At 51.8% G+C, this 14,032-nt stretch overlaps 1 long non-coding RNA gene across 1 annotated transcript in view; it reads right to left on the bottom strand.

The window, feature by feature from the left end:
• Positions 1–14,032, bottom strand: part of LOC135182729 (uncharacterized) — a 57,557-nt gene that overhangs the window by 21,233 nt on the left and 22,292 nt on the right. Inside the window, exon 2 of the long non-coding RNA XR_010305299.1 lies at positions 2,117–2,221. This is a non-coding gene — a long non-coding RNA (uncharacterized LOC135182729). The remainder of the gene's footprint in view (positions 1–2,116; positions 2,222–14,032) is intronic.

Here is a 14,032-nt window from a genome sequence, read left to right as displayed (position 1 = left end):
GCTGTGGCCAGGAGGAGCAGGGAGGGGATTGTCCCCTGGGACTCAGCTCTGGCATTGTGTTCAGTTTGGGGCACTGCAATACAGGAGAGATGTGGAGGTGCTGGAATGGGTCCAGAGGAGGGCAAGGAAGATGAGAAAGGGCCTGGAGAATAAATCTTATGAGAAGCAACTGAAGGAGCTGGGGATGGGTAGTGTGAGGAAGAGGAAGCTGAGGCCAGACCTCATTGCTGTCTACAGCTACCTGAAGGGACATTGTGGAGAGGCTGCTGCTGGGCTCTGCTCACAGGGTCAGAACAAGGGGGAATGGCCTCAAGGTGAGGCTGGGGGGGTGTAGATTGGACAGCAGGAACAAGTTCTTCCTGGAGAGAGTGGTCAGGGACTGGGATGAGCTGCCCAGGGAGGTGGTGGAGTCAGCCAGCCTGGATGTGTTTCAGGGTGGTTTGGCTGTGGTGCTTAGGGCTATGGCTTAAATTGAATCTCACAGAGTAGGGTTCTAGGTTGGGCTTGGTGCTCCTGAGGGGCTTTGCCAGCCTGCCTGTTGCTGTGATGCTGTGTGATTCCTGCTGGGATGCAGGGCCTGACCCCACTACTTCACCATCCTTTGTGCCAGCAGATCGCTACACACTTGAGCAAAATCCAGACAGGAGGGGAAGCAGGAAGAGGAGGTGAGAGGGTTAGGAAAGGCTGCTTGGGCAAGGCTGCTGTCTCACCTCTTGCCTGTGATGCTCTGCTGCTGTTGTGCCAGAGCAACGTGAAACTTTCTGCTGCCAAAGAAGGGAAAGGAGGGGAGGGGGAAGGCAACCTTGCGAGAAGCATGTTGCTGTTACAGACAAAACAGCTACCAGATCAAAAAGGTCTGCTTAAAGACAGTACACATGCCAGCTCCAGGGGATTTCAAATATTTATGGCTCACTCCATTTTTAATCTCTCAGAGTTGCAGGGCTGCAGAATCTGATGTGAGCCTATTGCATGTCTGACACGGCTGCGGCTCGTAAAGCTCCGCAGCAGCGCGAAGGGGAAGTTGGGAGGCTCAGCTTGCTGCAGGCCTGCCTGGGCTTTTCCCTGTACCCTACAAGTAAAACCTGATATGTGCCCTTACCTGCTGATTCTGGCCCTGCTTCTGCCCCTGGCTCTTCCAGCTCAGGCAACACGCTCAGCACTTTCAGAAGTGCTTCTAGCTGCAGGCAGAACGGTGCAAAGGAGACTCGGTGCAAGACAATCGCCTTAGGCTGGCTGCCACCGCTCCCAGGTGTGTTATCCCACCTCTGCCACAGGTGACAGAAGAGAGCCCCCATTGCTGCCTGGCTCAAAGAGATTTCTTGCCTTCCAGATGATTAATAACCTGAAGCAGATGAATATTTAAGCTCACCTGGTGAGTAATTTTCAAGGCACAACAGAGGTTTTCATTCTTCCGGCAAAGAGACACCGCCTGGAAGTGCCTTAGCAGGAGCCTGGGGTCTGTGCAGAACACCTTAGGCATACACAGGACTAATGCACCCACACAGGTGCTGGAATTCATGATTCTTTCGGCTCTTGTCAGCTTCCACGAGAAGAGAGTTCAGGTTTCCTGGCCCCTTCCCCTCTTCCCATGCTCCCTAACCCCCCAGGCTGGGGAAATGTCTGAGAGCTGCACCCTGCCTGGTGATTGTCTCTTAGCAGGGGGTAGAGACACACACGTTCTTCAGGTGATTGCATTTGAACTGGCAGGGGAATTTAGGACCTTTAAACACATTTTGTCAACCATCGTGGAGGCTGAGGGTGCTTGGGAGAGAGAGAGCACTGGATGGAGGGTAGAGATGCTCATGGTGGCAAAGGAAGCATACGATGAGCTATTCTTGGGTACCAAAATCATGCCCTGCTCCCTTGCTCTTAGCAAGGCTTCACTTATGCTCACTCAGGGGAGACTGTAACAATCTGTCAACATCAGCACTGCTATGGAGGTCACCATTTAAGCTGCCTCCAGGTCTCAGGTGCTGATGCACCAATGTCCAGCAGCCCTTTCCCTGAAGGCCATGGTGCTGTACTGCATCTCGCCTGTGCTCACACGCACCAAGACAACTCAAGCATCAGCTGCCCACCCTGTGCCACCCCACAGGACCTACTGGAGCTTACAAACCTTATAGAAGATTGGCCTGTCCACTTTCCAGCATTGGTGATGTCCCTGGTCCATCTGGAGTGAGCTGAGTTATGCCAGAGGGGCGTTTAAACGTGCAGGATCTTCCTGTAGGACACAGAGAGATGGATCATTGTCCCTGTTTTTTGCCTGCCCACCCTAATCTGGCATCACCACACAATGCAAGGGCAGCTCATTTGAGCAGCAGTTAGAGGATTAGAACTGAGCTGTGCCTGACTGTGCTTTCTTTCTCTCCACAATGACCAGGTTGTAATTAGGAGAGGAATGATGGTGCTCAGTGGCATGGAGAGGCATTAAGCTGTTGAGCTCCTGGCACCGTAACCAGGTACATGCTGCCAGGTTTCAAAGTTCAGCAGCTTCTAGATGGGCAAAACTGTGGCTTCCTGCTGTGGCATGGTAGTGGAAGGACTTTCCTGCTAACCCAGGCTGTGCTGTGACAAGCCAAGCAGCAGGCACTGCAAGAACTGGGGCAGCAGAACCTCAGCATTCAGCCCCCCCAGCCCTATCCAGGGAAACACACAACAGCCCAGACCCCAGCCTGCTCAGAACACCCTAACAGAAGATGCTTCACTGCATCAAGAAGAGTGTGTCCAGCAGATCCAGAGAGGTTCTCCTCCCCTCTACTCTGCACTGGTGAGACCTCATCTTGAGTCCTGTCTTCAGGTTTGGGCTCCCCAGTTGAAGAGGGACAGGGATTTGTTGGAGGGGGTCTAAGGGAGGGCTGTGAGGATGATGAGGGGACTGGAGCACTGCCTGGTGAGGAGAGGCTGAGGGACCTGGGGCTGCTCAGGCTGCAGAAGAGAAGACTGAGAGGAGCTTGAATCAACGTTTCTAAGTCTCTGAGGGTTGAGGGTCAGGAAGAGGGGACAGGCTCTGCTCACTGCTCCCTGGGATAGGACAAGCAGCAATGGATGGAAGCTGCAGCACAGCAGGTTCCAGCTCAACACAAGGGGCAACTTCTTGGCTGGAAGGGTCCCAGAGCCCTGGCACAGGCTGCTCAGAGAGGTTGTGGAGTCTCCTTCTCTGGAGCCTTTCCAGGCCTGTCTGGATGTGTTGCTGTGTGTCCTGAGCTAGATTGTGTGGTCCTGCTGTGGCAGGGGGGTTGGACTGGATGATCTCTTTGGGTCCCTTCCAGCCCCTGACACCCTGTGAGCCTGTAAACACACAGATCTGTCATGGTCTCACTGGAATTGAAGTGCAGAACCCAGTCTGGGCAGAGGTGCTGGAAAAACAAACACCCTTTTCCTCATCAGAACCCAAACTGTTGCCTTAATGCTGTTTTGGGTTTTTTCTTCTCCATTTTATTATTCAATCTGCCTGACTCTGTTAAAAAAAAAACCCAAACCCTGCTGACTGGCTTGTGCAGTAATGTCACTCTTCTGCACTGTTAATTATCTGTAATCAACTGAAAATCAGGTTAAGCACTGAAGATTCACTTGCCAAAACCCCATCTTTAGTCCCATGCATGCTTCCTTTTATATCCTCTTAGCTGCAACGTCTGCCTGTGAGAGGTTTGCCACCAATCCTCCCCTCCTTGTGACTGCTCAGTCAAGTAAAGCACTAAGCCAGGCTTGGCTCCTCTAGCATTTGAAAGAGGAAATCAGCAGCAGCACAGAGGCTCCCTGGGTTTCTCAAACAATTCTGTAGTAGATTAAACCCAAACTAACCAAACAACCAACATCTCATAAACAACAAAAAGTCCACAGCCCTTGGATCATCTTTGTAGCCTCTTCTGGACTCAGTCCAGCAGCTCTGTGGCCAGTCTGGATGAGGCACTTAGTGCCATGGTCTGGTTGCTTGGCCAGGGCTGGGTGCTAGGTTGGGCTGGCTGAGCTTGGAGCTCTCTTCCAACCTGCTTGATTCTAGGATTCAGAGAAGAGCAGCAAGGCTGGGGAGGGGCCTGGAGCAGAGCCCTGTGAGGAGAGGCTGAGGGAGCTGGGGGTGTGCAGCCTGCAGCAGAGGAGGCTCAGGGCAGAGCTCATTGCTGTCTGCAGCTGCCTGCAGGGAGGCTGTAGCCAGGTGGGGTTGGGCTCTGCTGCCAGGCACCCAGCACCAGAAGAAGGGGACACAGTCTCAGGCTGTGCCAGAGGAGGTCTAGGCTGGATGTTAGGAGGAAGTTGTTGGCAGAGAGAGTGATTTGCGTTGGAATGCCACCACCAGGGAGGTGCTGGAGTCACTGTCCCTGGAGGTGTTGAAGCCAAGCCTGGCTGGGGCACTTAGTGCCATGGTCTGGTTGCTTGGGTAGGGCTGGGTGCTAGGTTGGACTGGCTGAGCTTGGAGCTCTCTTCCAACCTGCTTGATTCTATGATTCTTATTATGCTGGGAATAGCAGAACTGGAGGCAGTATTGGAAGCTTGGGTCTCAGCAGAGCAAAGGGGTAGAATCCCCTCTCTTGCCCTGCTGGCCACACTCCTCTTGCTGCAACCCAAGCTGTGATTTGCTTTCTGGGCTTCATGCTAGTTCAAAAATATGCAAACAACTTTAAGGTATGTTAGAACATTTTCTTTTGATGTGTACTTTGTCTCAGGCAGGGGTTTAAGAGTGGTATTGATGGATAGAAAATGCACCTTTTGCTATGGAGGAGGAGACCCTGAGACTTCAGCCATAGCTTCACTATCCTCAAAGACAGACTATGAAAGATCATAGAATCAAGCAGGTTGGAAGAGATCTCCAAGCTCACCCAGTCCAATCGAGCACCCAGCCCTATTCCATCAACAGGGCCATGGCACTAAGTGCCTCACCCAGTCTTTGCTTCAACACCTCCCTGGGACAGCAACTCCACCACCTCCCTGGGCAGCCCATTCCAATCTGCCTTCCCATCTCTCCACAGCAATAAGGGTATCATCTGCTGCTGTGAGAGAAGCCCCATGGGAAGGCTCTGTTGCACTTATCAGCTGTGGCAGCAGGTGAAATATCAGCCAAGCAAGATAATAAATAATAAATGAGCCTCCATTTGTTAATCTGATGTCAGGAAATGTGAACTGTTCATCTGGAGAAGGGAGATTCCAAAGCCTCAAATCTCCTACCTGAGCACTGATAGCTTCAGAACTGGCTTTTTCCTCAAGTCAAGCTTCTGAAGGCACTGGCACTACTCAGAGTAAAGCAGAGCCCCATGCTAAATAGGCTCTTATTAGCTTGGGGCTGATAATTAGTGTTCCTTAGCTGCATTTACCATCTCAGGACTCAGATTCTGTGTGAGACATCAGGAAACACTGCTGGGTCTCCTGTCAGTCTTCCTCAAATCACCACCTTCTATGAAAGCCTCTCAAGACAGCTGAATCAGCTGGAGCCTTCTCCCCATCCTGGCTTCAGCTAGAAGCTGAGCAATTGAAAACAAGGTTGCAGAAGCTGTTAAAGACTAATTCCTCGAAGTTCTTGAAGCAAAAAGGGAGCTGCTGGTGCAGTAAGATAGACAGAAATGCTAGCTCAAAGCATTCTGCAGCTGATTACATCTGAAGGTTGTTGCTGCAAGGTCACTGCTGGGATCCAAGCCATGGCAGTGAGCACAGCCTCAGCTAAGTACTCAAACCAAACCCTCTGAGCAGCAGGCAGCAATGCTCACAGCTAAGAACCTCTGCTGAGAAACCAAAGAGTGAGTTTAATGCAAACCTTTCTCCTCCTTTAACCCCTCAGGGCAGGGACTAAAGAAGCAAGCCAAACAGTCCATGGACAATTTCCACCTGTTGAGGATGCTCAAGGTAGGGAGATTCTGTAGTCATTTTTGTGTAGAATCATAGAATAGGGTTGGAAGGAATCACAGAAAGGTTTAGGTTGGAAGGGACCTCAAAGCTCAGCCAGATCCAAACCCCCTGCCATTGGCAGGGACACCTCCCACTAGAACAGGTCACTCAAGGCCTCATCCAACCTGGTCCTGAACATCTCCAGGGAGGTTGTGGAGCACAGAAGCACAGAATGGGATCAAAGATCAAACATTCTGTTGTCCTCCACAACCTCCCTGGGCAACCTGTGCCAGTGTCTCACCACCCTCAACCTGTGCCAGAGTCTCACCACCCTCACTGCAAAGAAGCCTTTCCTAACATCCACTTTCAATCTCCCCTCTGCCACTTCAAACCCATTCCTCCTCATCCTGTCATCACAAGACCTTGTCAATAGTCCCTCTCCAGTCCTCCTGTAGCCCCCTTCAGATACTGGAAGGCCACTTCGAGGTCTCCTCGAAGCCTTCTCTTCTCCAGGCTGCAGAGCCCAAAGTCTCTCAGCCTGTCCTCACAGTGGAGCTGCTGCAGCCCTCTGAGCATCTTTGTGATCAGCAAAGGGCATCTAGCCCAACTCCCTCAGCAGCAAGCAGGGACATCCTCATCTGGTAGACATACACATGTCCCTCTCAGCAGCTCAGTTTTGTCTTAACATCGAATCACAGAACTGTCAAGGCTGGAAGAGACCTCAAGGATCATTTAGCTCCAACCCCCCCCGCCATGGGCAGGGACACCTCACACTACATCAGGCTGTCTACAGCCTCATCCAGCCTGGCCTTAAAAACATCCAGAAACAAGGCTTCTACCACCTCCCTAGGCAGCCTGCTCCAGTGCCTCACCACCCTCATGGCGAATCACAGAATTAACCAGGTTGGAGTAGACCTTTAAGTTCATTGAGTCCAACCTATCCCCTAACCCCTCCCAATTAACTAACCCATGGCACTAAGTGCCTCATCCAGCCTCTTTTTAAACACCTCTAGGGACAACAACTCCACCACCTCCCTGGGCAGCCCATTCCAATGCCAATCACTCTGGCTCTGAAGAACTTCCTCCTAACATCCAGCCTGAACCTGGTGCAGAAGAACCAACCTGAAGAGCTGACATGAGCCACACCTTGGCAACGAGAAGCGAGCAGCTAAACTCCATCGCTGCACCTCCCTGTGCTGAAGAAGCAAAAACCAGGCAGAGCAACACCAAGCCAAGCATCAGAGAACTCCATGTTGGCAATTCCTTAAATGATTGCATTAATTATGTTCATGTCACAGGTAGCTTTGGCTCCATGGAGCAACAGACTGCAGCAAGTGTTTTATTTACAACTGCCAGGAGGAAATATAGGCTGATGTAATTGTTAAAGATCTGTTCGCATTCCAGGCAGCAAACTACCATTTACAGGATGAAATCGTTTGCTGTTTAAACACTGCCAGTCAAGGACATTAATTGCTGTGGGTTAAATTAAACCAGATAGCACAGCAATGAGATTTGAAGCCAGGAAGAGGGGTGAGGAGGAAGGAGGAGGGGAGAAACAATCTTCTCTCGTAAATAATGGGATCGGAAGAGGAATCTTTATAGGGATGGATTAATCTGCAAAGAACTAAGTTCAAATCTAGTTCATGTCTTGCAGCTATGCCAAACAGCCCTGGAAAAGGCAAGTGATGACCCTCACCCCAAAAGGAAGAGCTCAAGCTTCTGTGGGGTGCTCAATCTAAACATCTGCTCAGCACCAAGCATCACATCAGGGGCTGGATGCCTTCCAAGATGGAGCAAGCCTCATTGTGTGGCAGGGAGAGGAGAGGCTGCCTTGCCATTTTTAAATGAAGCTGTGGGGATTGCTGGTGGCAACAGGCAGGCAGAGAGGAGGCAAGCCCTGGGGCAGAGAAGGGGCAAGCCCTGGGGGCAGAGAATCATAGAATCAAACAGGTTGTAAGAGAGCTCCAAGCTCAGCCAGCTCAACCTAGCACCCAGCCCTGGCCAACCAACCAGACCATGGCACTAAGTGCCCCAGCCAGGCTTGGCTGCAACACCTCCAGCCACAGCCACTCCACCACCTCCCTGGGCAGCCCATTCCAATGCCAATCACTCTCTCTGACAACAACTTCCTAACAACATCCAGCTTAGACCTGCCCTGGCACAGCTTCAGGCTGTGTCCCCTTGTTCTGGTGCTGGCTGCCTGGCAGCAGAGCCCAACCCCACCTGGCTACAGCCTCCCTGCAGGCAGCTGCAGACAGCAATGAGCTCTGCCCTGAGCCTCCTCTGCTGCAGGCTGCACACCCCCAGCTCCCTCAGCCTCTCCTCACAGGGCTCTGCTCCAGGCCCCTCCCCAGCCTTGCTGCCCTTCTCCAAACACCTTCCAGCACCTCAACATCTCTCTGCAATGGAGGAGCCCAGAACTGGACACAGCACTCCAGGGGTGGCCTGAGCAGTGCTGAGCACAGGGGCACAAGAACCTCCCTTGTCCTGCTGCCCACACTGCTCCTGAGCCAGCCCAGGATGCCATTGGCTCTGCTGCCCACCTGGGCACTGCTGCCTCCTCTTCAGCTCCTCTCTCCCAGTACCACCAGGGCCCTCTCTGCCTGGCTGCTCTCAGCCACTCTGCCCCCAGCCTTGTGGCAAGCCCTTTGGGGCAATCCCCTTTTTCTTTTTTCAGTTCCTTGCAAACCTGTTCCACACACAGACACAGAAGCAAAGACACACAGCAGAAGCTTCATTTACCTTGTGGAAGGGAAAGGTACTTTTGGTTGGAAGGTTTGCACTTGTATCCACCCTGGATGCCTTGCTGCAAGCTCCTTGCCCAGCTCATGGGAAGGTTTGTTATTTATTCCTTTACAAATGGAAGCCCCTTGTAAATAAATAAATAAATGACTAGCAGCTCTGGACACTTAGATGTACTTTGGTCCTTTTGGAGTCATGTGTAAATTAAAGCACTAATCAAAATGTAATGCCAGGCTGACATCCAGGTTCACTCTTCAGGCTGCTGCTAACCAGCTAAGCTTTCCAGCCACAAAATCAGCAGCATGCCCACAACCTGACTATCCTCCTGTCCCAATCCTCTGGGAAAAGGCAAAACAAAATAAGCAAAGCCCTCAATCTCCAAACCAAGAGCTCTGAAGGTCACAAAGTTATGGCATGGTTTACATCAAGGAGAGGAGAGGCTGAGGGAGCTGGGGGTGTGCAGCCTGCAGCAGAGGAGGCTCAGGGCAGAGCTCATTGCTGCCTGCAGCTGCCTGCAGGGAGGCTGTAGCCAGGTGGGGTTGGGCTCTGCTGCCAGGCAGCCAGCAACAGAACAAGGGGACACAGCCTCAAGCTGTGCCAGGGCAGGTCTAGGCTGGATGTTGTTAGGAAGTTGTTGTCAGAGAGATTGATTGGCATTGGAATGGGCTGCCCAGGGAGGTGGTGGAGTGGCTGTGGCTGGAGGTGATGCAGTCAAGCCTGGCCTGGGCACTTAGTGCCATGGTCTGGTTGGTTGGGCAGGGCTGGGTGCTAGGTTGGGCTGTGTGAGCTTGGAGCTGTCTCCCAACCTGCTTGATTCCATGAATGCTGCTGCCAGCAGATGGTCTGGCATGCAGGAGGGAAGATCTGGGGGGCTTGAATCACTGTTTGCAAAGCTGGAGTGCAGGCAGCAGTGCTAACACCAGCACCGCTCACATCTCTCTCTCCCTCAGGGCCACACCTGAGCTCCCTGCTAAAAAAAAATTGGCTGTAGTGGCTTTTAGATGTCAGGGAAATTAAGTAATTTTCTGACAATCCTATCCCTAAATTAGTATTGAAATTGCATGTTAAATAAGTGCTGTGATTGTTAGGAGCAGGCTTCTTGAAGTCGAACCACAGGTAGCTGATAGCTATCCTATTACAAACTCCAGAAGCCTCACCAGAGAGGTGCTTAATAATTGTTTGGCATTAATTTGTCATGCCATAATTATCCTATTAAATCTAAATTAAACCCTCCACTCAGACACTTCAGCTGAAGTGTGAACAGAACAATTAAGGGGGGGGGGGGGGGGGGGGCAGAAATAAAAAAGGGGGAGGGGGAATGATTTCTGCATGGGTTTCAGTGGAAGATTTGCTGCTTTTTGTGACTAGCAGCTAAAAAGAAATAAAATAGAGGGATTCATAGAATCACAGAATCAAACAGGTTGGAAGAGAGCTCCAGGCTCAGCCAGCCCAACCTAGCACCCAGCCCTGGCCAACCAACCAGACCATGGCACTAAGTGCCTCATGCAGTCTTTTCTTGAACACCTCCAGCCACAGCCACTCCACCACCTCCCTGGGCAGCCCATTCCAATGCCAATCACTCTCTCTGACAACAACTTCCTTCTAACAGCCAGCCCAGACCTGCCCTGGCACAGCTTCAGGCTGTGTCCCCTTCTTCTGGTGCTGGCTGCCTGGCAGCAGAGCCCAACCCCACCTGGCTACAGCCTCCCTGCAGGCAGCTGCAGACAGCAATGAGCTCTGCCCTGAGCCTCCTCTGCTGCAGGCTGCACACCCCCAGCTCCCTCAGCCTCTCCTCACAGGGCTCTGCTCCAGGCCCCTCCCCAGCCTTGCTGCCCTTCTCCAAACACCTTCCAGCACCTCAACAACTCTCTTGAAGAGCCCAGAACTGGACACAGCACTCAAGGGGTGGCCTGAGCAGTGCTGAGCACAGGGGCACAAGAACCTCCCTTGTCCTACTGCCCACACTGCTCCTGAGCCAGCCCAGGATGCCATTGGCTCTGCTGCCCACCTGGGCACACTGCTGCCTCCTCTTCAGCCTACTGTCTATCAGTACCCCCAGGTCCCTTTCCTCCTGGCTGCTTTCCCCACTCTGGCCCCAGCCTGTAGTGCTGCTTGGGGTTCCTGTGGCCAAAGTGTAGAACCCTGCACTTGGCCTTGTTCAATCTCATCTCATTGGCCTCTGCCCACCCATCCAACCTGGCCAGGTCCCTCTGCAGGGCTCTCCTACCTTCCAACAGCTCCACAGCTGCTCCTAGCTTGGTGTCATCTGCAAACTCACTGCTGCTGGACTCAATCCCCTCATCCAGATCATCAATAAAGATATTGAACAGGACTGTGCCCAGCACTGATCCCTGGGGCACACCACCAGTGCCAGCTGCCAGCTGGATGTGGCACCATTCACCACCACTCTCTGGGCTCTGCCATCCAGCCAGTTCTTGATCCAGCACAGAGTGAATCTGTCCAAACCATGAGCTGCCAGCTTGGCCAGGAGCTTGTTGTGGCAGGTGGTTTCAAAGGCTTTGCTGCAGTCCAGGTAGACTCCATCCACAGCCTGCCCCACATTCACCAGGCAGTAACCTGATCATAAAAGGAGATCAGGTTGGTGAGGCAGGACCTGCCCTTCCTAAACCCATGCTGGCTGTGCCTGATCCCTTGGCCACCCTGGAGGTGCTTTGTGATGGCACTCAAGTTGACCTGTTCCATGCCCTTGCCTGGCACTGAGGTCAGGCTGACAGCTCTGTAGTTTTCTGGCTCCTCCTTACGACCCTTCTTGTGGATTCAGAATATTGCTTTGAGAAGGGAAGTCAGAGTGAAACTCAAACACTCACACCACACACACACACACCCCTGGAGGATCAGAATCCATCTTCCTAACTCACATATGGTGCACAGCTTAGGATGGGCTCTTGCTAGGCTGTAAGCCTCAATGCATCTATTTCTTTACCATAAGGAAGTTCCACACTGCACTTCCTTTCTGAGGAGCAGGGAAGGAATGAAGACAAATAAATTCAGACAATCGATGGGGGCTGTGATTGCTCTCATCTATCTGGCCAAATAAAAGCTCCAAGACCCAGGCTGCTGCTGCTGCTGCTGCTGTGAGGCTCCTCCTGCTGTCAGCAGCCACAGATCAGGCTCTCGGGAGAGAGATTCATCCTGTCCACCTCAGAGCTTAGATCTGACAGCTAAAATGAGAGAAGAATGAACCCCATCGAAAAGGCAGGCAGGAAACCTGGGAAGGGAAAGTCTTAAATCCAGTTCTCATCTCCTAAAGTGAGATCTGAGGCACGGAGCTGTTCTTCCACACAGAATAATGGAGCTGGAAGTGCTTAAAATGTCATTAAGTAGCACTGCTGAGCTGAGTCAGTCTGGGGGTGTCTGAGGTGGTTCTCTGGCCCTTCCCTGACTGATTTAGTTTTGGGATGAAGAGGAATGGATGTTTTAAACCAAGACAAGATCTCTCCCTGGCCTTTCCCTGACTGATTTAGTTTTGGGATCAAGAGGAAAGGCTGTTTCAAACCAAGACAAGATCTCTCCCTGGCCTTTTCCTGGCTGATTCAGTTTTGGGATGAAGAGGAATGGATGTTTCAAACCAAGACAAGATCTCTCTCTTGTCTCTTCCTGGCTGATTCAGTTTTGGGATGAAAAGGAAAGACTGTTTCAAACCCAGACAAGATCTCTCCCTGGCCTTTCCCTGACTGATTTAGTTTTGGGATGAAGAGGAAAGGCTGTTTCAAATCCAGACAAGATCTCTCCCTGGCCTTTCCCTGGCTGATTCAGTTTTGGGATGAAGAGGAAAGGCTGTTTCAAACCCAGACAAGATCTCTCCCTGGCCTTTCCCTGGCTGATTCAGTTTTGGGATCAAGAGGAAAGGCTGTTTCAAATCCAGACAAGATCTCTTTCCACTGCAGCTTGCAACTGCTCGATGCCTTTCCACACAGGTTGCAGAGCAGCAGAGAACATGACAGCTACAGGAGGTTTGCTTCATCACTCCAAGCCCTTCTCGTCAGAGGCTTGCAGTGTCTCCAAGCAGGCAGTTTCCTTCAGCAGAGAGCATCCCCTTTAGGGAAGAGCCCTGCTTAGCACCTTTTCTCTCTTTGCCTTTTTTTTCCTCCCTCTTTGCACGAGTTGCAGCTTTCCCCTCTCTTTTGGTGCTGTTTTCCTTGGAGACAGCAGTTCTTTCCACCTCCCAGAGCCTCCAAAACACCAGTTGTCATGTTGGTTTTACAGTGCATGATATCCTCTCTCCCTTCCCAGGCTGGCCTGAGCTGAGTGTGTCTGTGGCATTCTCCTAGGAGATAATTACCTCTTCACCTCTCTCTTCCTCTGCTAACACTCTTCATTCTGCCAACTGCATTTTCCCACAGAGATTGTATTACTCAGCTCTCTAACAAAGCTCTGATGATTTCTTACATTAGACTTAGCTCTCCAGTCTGACACTGCTGTCTCTGTTCTTCAGCTGCATCAGTTTGTCTAATAAATGTCTTTTCTAGCTCCTTAGACTATCACAGCTACAAACACCACAGTCCCTTTTGCAACTAAAACCTAGAATCAGGCAGGGTTGCACAAGCCCTATGAGGAGAGGCTGAGGGAGCTGGGGTTGTTTAGCCTGGAGAAGAGGAGGCTCAGGGGTGACCTTATTGCTGTCTACAACTACCTGAGGGGTGGTTGTGGCCAGGGGGAGGTTGCTCTCTTCTCTCAGGTGGCCAGCACCAGAACAAGAGGACACAGCCTCAGGCTGCACCAGGGGAGATTTAGGCTGGAGGTGAGGAGAAAGTTCTTCCCTGAGAGAGTCATTGGACACTGGAATGGGCTGCCCGGGGAGGTGGTGGAGTCGCCGTCCCTGGAGCTGTTCAAGGCAGGACTGGACGTGGCACTTGGTGCCATGGTCTGGCCTTGAGCTCTGTGCTAAAGGGTTGGACTTGATGATCTGTGAGGTCTCTTCCAACCCTGATAATACTATGATACTGTGATCAGCCACTTCCAACCACCCTACCCCAGAGCAGGCTGCCCACAGCCTCACCCAGCCTGGCCTGAAACACTCTAAACTCCCCCCTCAACAAAACCCCACACACCAGGCAGGTTTGCTGTGGGTTAAACTGTTCCCTGACTCTCTTTTGCTCCCAGGAGCCTGTTTGCAACCACACAAGCCAGCCTGCCTTAAAAACTGCAGACAGTAGATAACCAAAGGGGGTAGGAGTACATTAAAAAGGGGAAGAGCAGAGGAGTTTGATAGCAGCAACAAGAGGAGGGAGCAACCAGGTCTCTGAGAAGTGCATTTGGGAATCCTGAGCACAGATTAAGCTGCAGAGGAAACTCTTCCAAACTCAGAGGTGCCTGCCAAAGAGAGACTGAGAGAGGCAGCACAAACAAGGGCTGCTCAGGTAATCAGAGGCAAATGGAAATTCAAAGCAGATGCAATCAGAGTCTCTGTTTAGCAACGAGTGGCACCCACACCGGGTATATTTAGCAAAGCTTT

This window comes from Pogoniulus pusillus, chromosome 17 (genome assembly GCF_015220805.1).
Source record: "Pogoniulus pusillus isolate bPogPus1 chromosome 17, bPogPus1.pri, whole genome shotgun sequence".
Classification (NCBI taxonomy): Eukaryota; Metazoa; Chordata; class Aves; order Piciformes; family Lybiidae; genus Pogoniulus; species Pogoniulus pusillus.
The sequence above is the reverse complement of the archived record's forward strand: the minus strand, read 5'-3'. Positions and strand labels throughout refer to the sequence as shown.